Source organism: Triticum aestivum, chromosome 5D (genome assembly GCF_018294505.1).
Source record: "Triticum aestivum cultivar Chinese Spring chromosome 5D, IWGSC CS RefSeq v2.1, whole genome shotgun sequence".
Lineage (NCBI taxonomy): Eukaryota > Viridiplantae > Streptophyta > Magnoliopsida > Poales > Poaceae > Triticum > Triticum aestivum.
Window position 1 is genome coordinate 566,929,226 of NC_057808.1, and position 6,283 is coordinate 566,935,508.

A 6,283-nucleotide genomic window follows, 5' to 3' on the forward strand; every position below is an offset into this window, starting at 1 on the left:
AGAGGCACCATTTTGCTTCCGTGAGAGGCATGACCGTGCTTCTTGGAAATGAAAAAAACACGTTTTTCCTTCCGCGAGAGGCATTGCCGTGCCTCTCGGAAACAGAAAAAGAAAGTGTTTTCCGGAAATCCAACTCGGTGCCCAGGCTCATCTGCTCCCGCTCAGAAAAAAATAAAAAAAATACTAAAAGAACTCAAAAATTCCAATGTTTTTGCATGGTAGATAATTTGATGCGGGAGGTCCGCTCAAAATTTCAACTCATTTTTCCATCTGAGCAGCTCTCGGCAAAAGGGACAAATCGGGTCAGAACAGTGCGTGAACAGTAAACATTTTTACAGACCCCGATTTTGTCTTTTTGCCGAGAGCTGCTCAGATGTCCAAATGGGTTGAAATTTGGGGCGGTCCTCTTGCATCAAATTATCTACCACCCAATTTTTTTTGGAATTTTTTGAATTTTTCTAGATTTATTTTGTTTTTTTCTAAGAGGGGGTGCATATGAGCCCGGGAGCAGAAACTCCGTGTCCAGTGTTTTCATTTTTCTTCTTCTTCGGGAGGCACAGTTTTTTCGTCTTTGTTTTGAAAAAAAGTTGGTCAAAAGCTATCAACATGGGATCTAATTTGAAAAATCTCGACGCGAAGAATCAAACGGTGAAAACGATTCGATATTTGGATGCACGGTTTAAGAGATAAAACATTTTGAATAAACGGATCGACAAAAAAAAGAAAAACTCACATGTTGCGACAAGTGGCAGGGAGGTGGAAGTGAAAAAATAGGCAAATAGAAATCAGGAAATCAAATAGGCCCATTTATATAAAAATGAAACTAAATCAGTCAGGGAGATACACGGGCTGGTGGGTACAGTTTGTTGGGCTGGACAGAATGGGCTCGTTCCGGTAGCGAGTGAAATCGTTGGCTGAGAGCATGTTCAATGCTGGACGCTTCAAGAGGCGCTTAGGAAGGGAAAAAATAAATATCGCAAAATAAAAAATACCTAAGCGCCCCACCCTCCCAATGCTAAGCGCTAACTTCAAGCGCTAATTACCACCAGGCACGCCTGGCAGAACGAAGAAAAGAGGGCTAGCGCCCGATGCAAACCTTTGCATCGATGCCACACCTGAAGATGGGCTAACTGCTAATCGGCCGGGAAATCAATAGGAAATCTATCCTGGCGTCCGTCTAAGCGTCTGGCGTTGGAGATGCCCTGAGGGAAGGGTTTCCTATATGACGCTTAGGAGGACCACGGTATGCCTAGCACACCAGGTTTCCTATAGGACGCTTACGTGTTTCAAGGGCATTTTCTGAAACTTTTAAATATATTTTGATTTTTTTTTGTAAAACGAGCTCCATGTTGCTCGTCCTTTGCAACGCCACACTCTCATACACATGGCCTATGTCCACATATTACAACAAGAACTTTTTGAAACCTAGGCAAGGTTATTACAAGTATTAATAATCTTAATTAACAGAATTTGCGCGCCGAAATAAGGTGCATTGGAGTGACCCTCCGTACGTGCCAACTGACAACTGACGATGTTGATTTTTTTTATTTCGACAATTCAGTCATGGGGCGGCACTCCGTTCCGCTGCTGCTCCTATGGCTTTGGTGTACTCTATTTTGATCTTCTTCAATCTCACGACCACATCGCTCATGGTTATTCTCTCGTCAAGCGAGTCGCTGGAGCAGAGCAGACCCAGCTCGAACGTCGGCACAAGAAAGCCTTCCAAGCTGACGGTGGAAGAAGAGTCGTGTATTAGCTGGTCATCCACGACATGGACAACCTCCCTAGGAAATGCCTCGAGCACCCACCGCGTGAGACTACGATCCCCGACAAAAAGGTCATCCGTGGGTCTCTTTCCAGTCAAGACTTCAAGGAACATGATTCCGTATCTGAATATGTCGCTCTTTCTCGAAGCTTTTCCAAGGGACCCATACTCTGCTCATGGAATGAATTCATAAACAAAACAATAATTAAATTATGACAAATGAAACATAACTAATTAATACTTACATTAAGTATACCATTTACATACCTGGTGCCATGTAGCCAACTGTGCCCTGCATGCTCGCATAAATCACAGAGCTACCATCACCAAGTAACAGCTTTGCGATGCCAAAGTCCGAGACATGTGCCGTCATGTCCTCATCAAACAACACATTGCTTGGCTTCAAGTCACAGTGCAAGACCACCTCATGGTGCTCATGGTGTAGATACTCCATTGCCATAGACACATCGATCATGATGTCCAACCTCTCTAGAAACCCCAAGTTCCTTGTGCCTCAAGAGGAGTGAAGGAGCGTCTCTAAGCTACCATTGCACATCTATGGCAGCACTAGTGCTCTGAAATCAAGGTTCGAGCAGGTGTTGAGGATCCTTATCAGGTTGCGGTACCGCGCCATGCGTAGCACACCACACTCGGCATCGAAGCTTCTAATGGCTTGTTCCAAATTCATTTCAAGAACTTTTATTGCAACCACCACACCATTGAGTAGTTGGCCCTTAAAAACCTTTCCAAAGGTTCCACACCCCAACAAGTTGCTCTCGCTAAAATTTTCAGTGCCATGAACGAGGTCATGGTAGGGGACCAACTGATGGCCAATCATGTCCACCATACCTGCAGAAACTGCCATCCCTTGCTGCTTCTTGATTTTCTTTCTGATTATTACATATATGCCTGAAGCTACAACTCCAGTTACTACAATGATAGTAGGGAGCAAAATTTTCAGCGTGTGGTCTTTTGTTCTTTGGGTAGTGTTACTTGGACACTGCGAAAATTCTAAAGCTGAAGCACCACATAGCCCCGAGTTCCCCATCAAGGGTTGTAGGTCGATGTTTGAGAAGACACCTCCTTCTGGTATGCGGCCTTGTAACTTATTGAAAGAGAGGTTCAAGCTATTTAGGTAGGTAAAATTGATAAGGTACTTTGGGATGGTACCAGATGAAATAAGAAGTTCGATACGAGCCTTGGCAATATTTTTATTGATAAAGGGCATTTATGTTGACTCAAAATCTGGCATGAAACGGATACAAAACATGATGAGCAACACTCGACCTCTGCATAACTAAGATGCACACAGCCAAAAAAAACTGAATGAAGATACAAAGAAGACATATCAACAGTACATAGGATCACTGGTAGAAAAAAGCCCTTTAGTCCCGGTTCGCAACCTTTAGTCCCGGCTGTGCAACCGGGACTAAATATGCGCGACTAAAGACCGCCCCCCTTTAGTCGCGCCTCTTACGAACCGCGACTAAAGGCTTTAGTCCCGGTTCTCGTGGCTGACCGGGACTAAAGGCCCGTCCACGTGGGCGCCAGGGGTCCGTCGGGGCGGAGGACCTTTAGTCCCGGTTCTCGTGGCTAACCGGGACTAAAGGCCTCCTCCGTAGGTTTAGGGTTTTAGCCCCCTAAACCTGGTTTCTTTTTAATTTGTAGTGTTTTATTTCTTTTATATTTTATTTTGTGTTTTATTTTAATTTTGATGAAGTTTCAGTACACATATTCTACGCTACTATATACATGCATATGAAATTTCAAACAAGAAGAATTCAAGAGGAATATATAATATATATTCAATCTCGGGTGACCATATACAACTTCGAACAAGTTTCCATACACAATTAGGATGGATGACCATATACAACTTCGAACAAGTTTCAATCTCGGGTATGCATATAAATTTCTTCGTCCTCGGTATAGTGTTCTCCTTTAGGATTGATGACTTCCCTCATGAAAAATCCTGCTAATTCTTCTTGAATTGGTCGGAAGCGAGCTTCTGGACTAAGCCTCCTCCGCAAGTTATCCGTCGCGTTCCGCATGCTATCCGATGCCTTCCGCTCAGAGGTGTGTCTCCGGATGTTCTCACAAACATAGTATCCACATAGATTGGTCCCCGGTGGCTGCTTATCCACATTAACTAACCTTCTGAAATCTAGCTCATGTTTGAATTCACCGACAATTTCTTCTGAGAACCGTCTCCAAACCCTACAGGGCAAAGAAAATTAAATGAACAAGGGAGTTATTAGTTACTTGATATTAGGAAATGAACGAAAGAGACCGATCGATATAGAGCTCAAATGATTGAAAATAATTACTTTTGCAGCATTTTTCTCATGTCGGCCCAACGCTTTGGATCCGAATCCATAGAGTCCATGATTAGAACTCTGGAGGTGTGAAGTTCAATATTTAGCAAAATCCAGTGGAACCTGCGGACACGTTACATGCACAGTCATGCATAACTCATCGATTAGACATACCATGCATGGAGTAAACAAAAGAGAATGGGCACAAGAGAGAAACACTCACCCAAAATGGTAAGGAAATAGAATATGACTTTTGAGTTGATGCTTTCTAAGAAACTTGTACAAGTCTTTCTCCACGTCTTCGGGGTGATATTGTAACACATGTCCATTAACGATATGTGGGTCAATGAACCCAACATCATGGATGTTTCTTATTTTGCATTCCCAAATCTTCAATCTGCATAATAGCGTACGCAACAATATAGTTAGGACAATATATATATATAGTGCAGGCAATGAAGAACGAGATGAGGTAGAAATAAATCACTTACAGAACGTAGCAACTCAGCATAGATTTGTCGAGGTCGCGCAGATTGAACAGCTGGAACAATTCACTCATATGAACTTGTACAGAGTACCGTTTGGTGTGATGCTCCTCTGTAACATCCGCATAAATATATTCTTTGTCGGCCCATGTTATGAATTGCTTGTACCAACGTAGCAGATTTCACATTTGTGGCGGTAGACTCTTCTCCCGCGCAGGCTCGACGAGAGGCCCATTCCGCACATATTGTAATGCTATCTCACATACTGGCGCATCCTCAAGGCCTAAGAAGGCACGAAGAGTCAAACCCATCTCGGACGCTTGTTTCATGGCACTCGCTACAGTCAATCCAAGTGCTGCCGCAGCTGCTATGATCTCGGGGTCCTCTTCCGGACCGGCTTTCACTATGAGCGGGGGGATCGATTGTTTCTTCTGCATCCCGAGCTGGTCAACTTGTTTCCCGCTTTTTTACTTTCTTCTTTCTCCTCCTTCAATATTTTTGCTTGCCTACGAAGTTCATGTCCATAGTCGTCAGGCATATTCAGCTCGGCTTGGGACGGTGTCGTCAAAAAATCCTTAGCCCACTTCTTTTGCTTCTCAGTGAATACTTGCTTGGGCTCAGGCTCTTTTATCGCCTTCATATCCGCCTTCCATTTCTCATAATCAGCAGACGCGGCCAATTTGGTTTCAGCTTCACTAAGTTCCCAAGGCCTTGGGAGGAGAGGCTTTGGTGATGGCTCTGGTACCCTTGTGGTCTTAGGTACATAAGGGTCCGGGTTAATAGTCCAGGAGCGGGTTTCCTTGCTGTCCGCCTGCTTTTGCTTCTTCGCCGGAGGTGGTTTGGGGGGCGTCGTACCCGCCGGAGGAGGATTGGGGGGCGTCGTACCCGCCGGAGGTTGTGGATCGGGGGACGGCGTCGAATGGCGTGAAGGAGGTGTAGGTGAACCACCACGACCACCACCACCGCCACCACCACCATCGGAGGGGGGTGGACTTGCTAGCCTTGGCGCCTCGCCTGGAAACACTATGTACTTCTTTTTCCATAGAATGATCTGGCGCTTGACATCTCCAAGTCTTCTCTCCCCTTCAGGTGTAGGTTTGTCAATCTCCAGGTCCTCAAACCCTTGGACTATGTCTTCCACCGTGACACGAGCATAGCCATATGCAATGGGGTTGTTGTGGTGGAGTGCTCCAGGTGTACAGGTTAAAGCACTGCCGCTAGCTACCTTCGTGGAAACGTTCCCCACGGGATAATGCAGATCACATTCTTTCATCTCCTTTACATCATCCACGGGGTAGTGAGGCTCCGGTGCACGAATCTCGATCATCGGTGCACTAGCACCAGGCGGGGCATCCGTGGAAGCCACGCTGCTTCTCCGCTGCTGGCTTCCGCGATCCGCTTCATGATCTTCATGCGGCCCTGCAGCCGATTTTTCTTTTACTAGTTCATGCACGGTCTGCTTCAACTCATGGAGTTCCGATGCAAACTTCGCCATAAGATCTGCATCCCGGTCCGTCTTTCTCTTACGACTTCTGTAACAGTACGGGTCATTGTCCTGGGAAAACCCTACTTTCCACGGAACTTTGCCTTTGCCTCGTACACGTCCTCCGTGTTCATCATTCCCGAGGGCTGTTGTCAGTGCGTCTTTCTCTCTGTTGAACTTGATCAAGCCCTCTTGAGCTTGGGTCATTGCGTCAATAAGGGCTTGGGTGGGAGCA

General features: G+C 45.6%; 1 pseudogene; it reads right to left on the reverse strand.

Moving 5' to 3' along the window:
* Positions 1-1,561: 1,561 nt before the first annotated feature.
* Positions 1,562-6,283, reverse strand: part of LOC123123977 (probable LRR receptor-like serine/threonine-protein kinase At3g47570) — a 51,778-nt pseudogene continuing 47,056 nt past the window's right edge.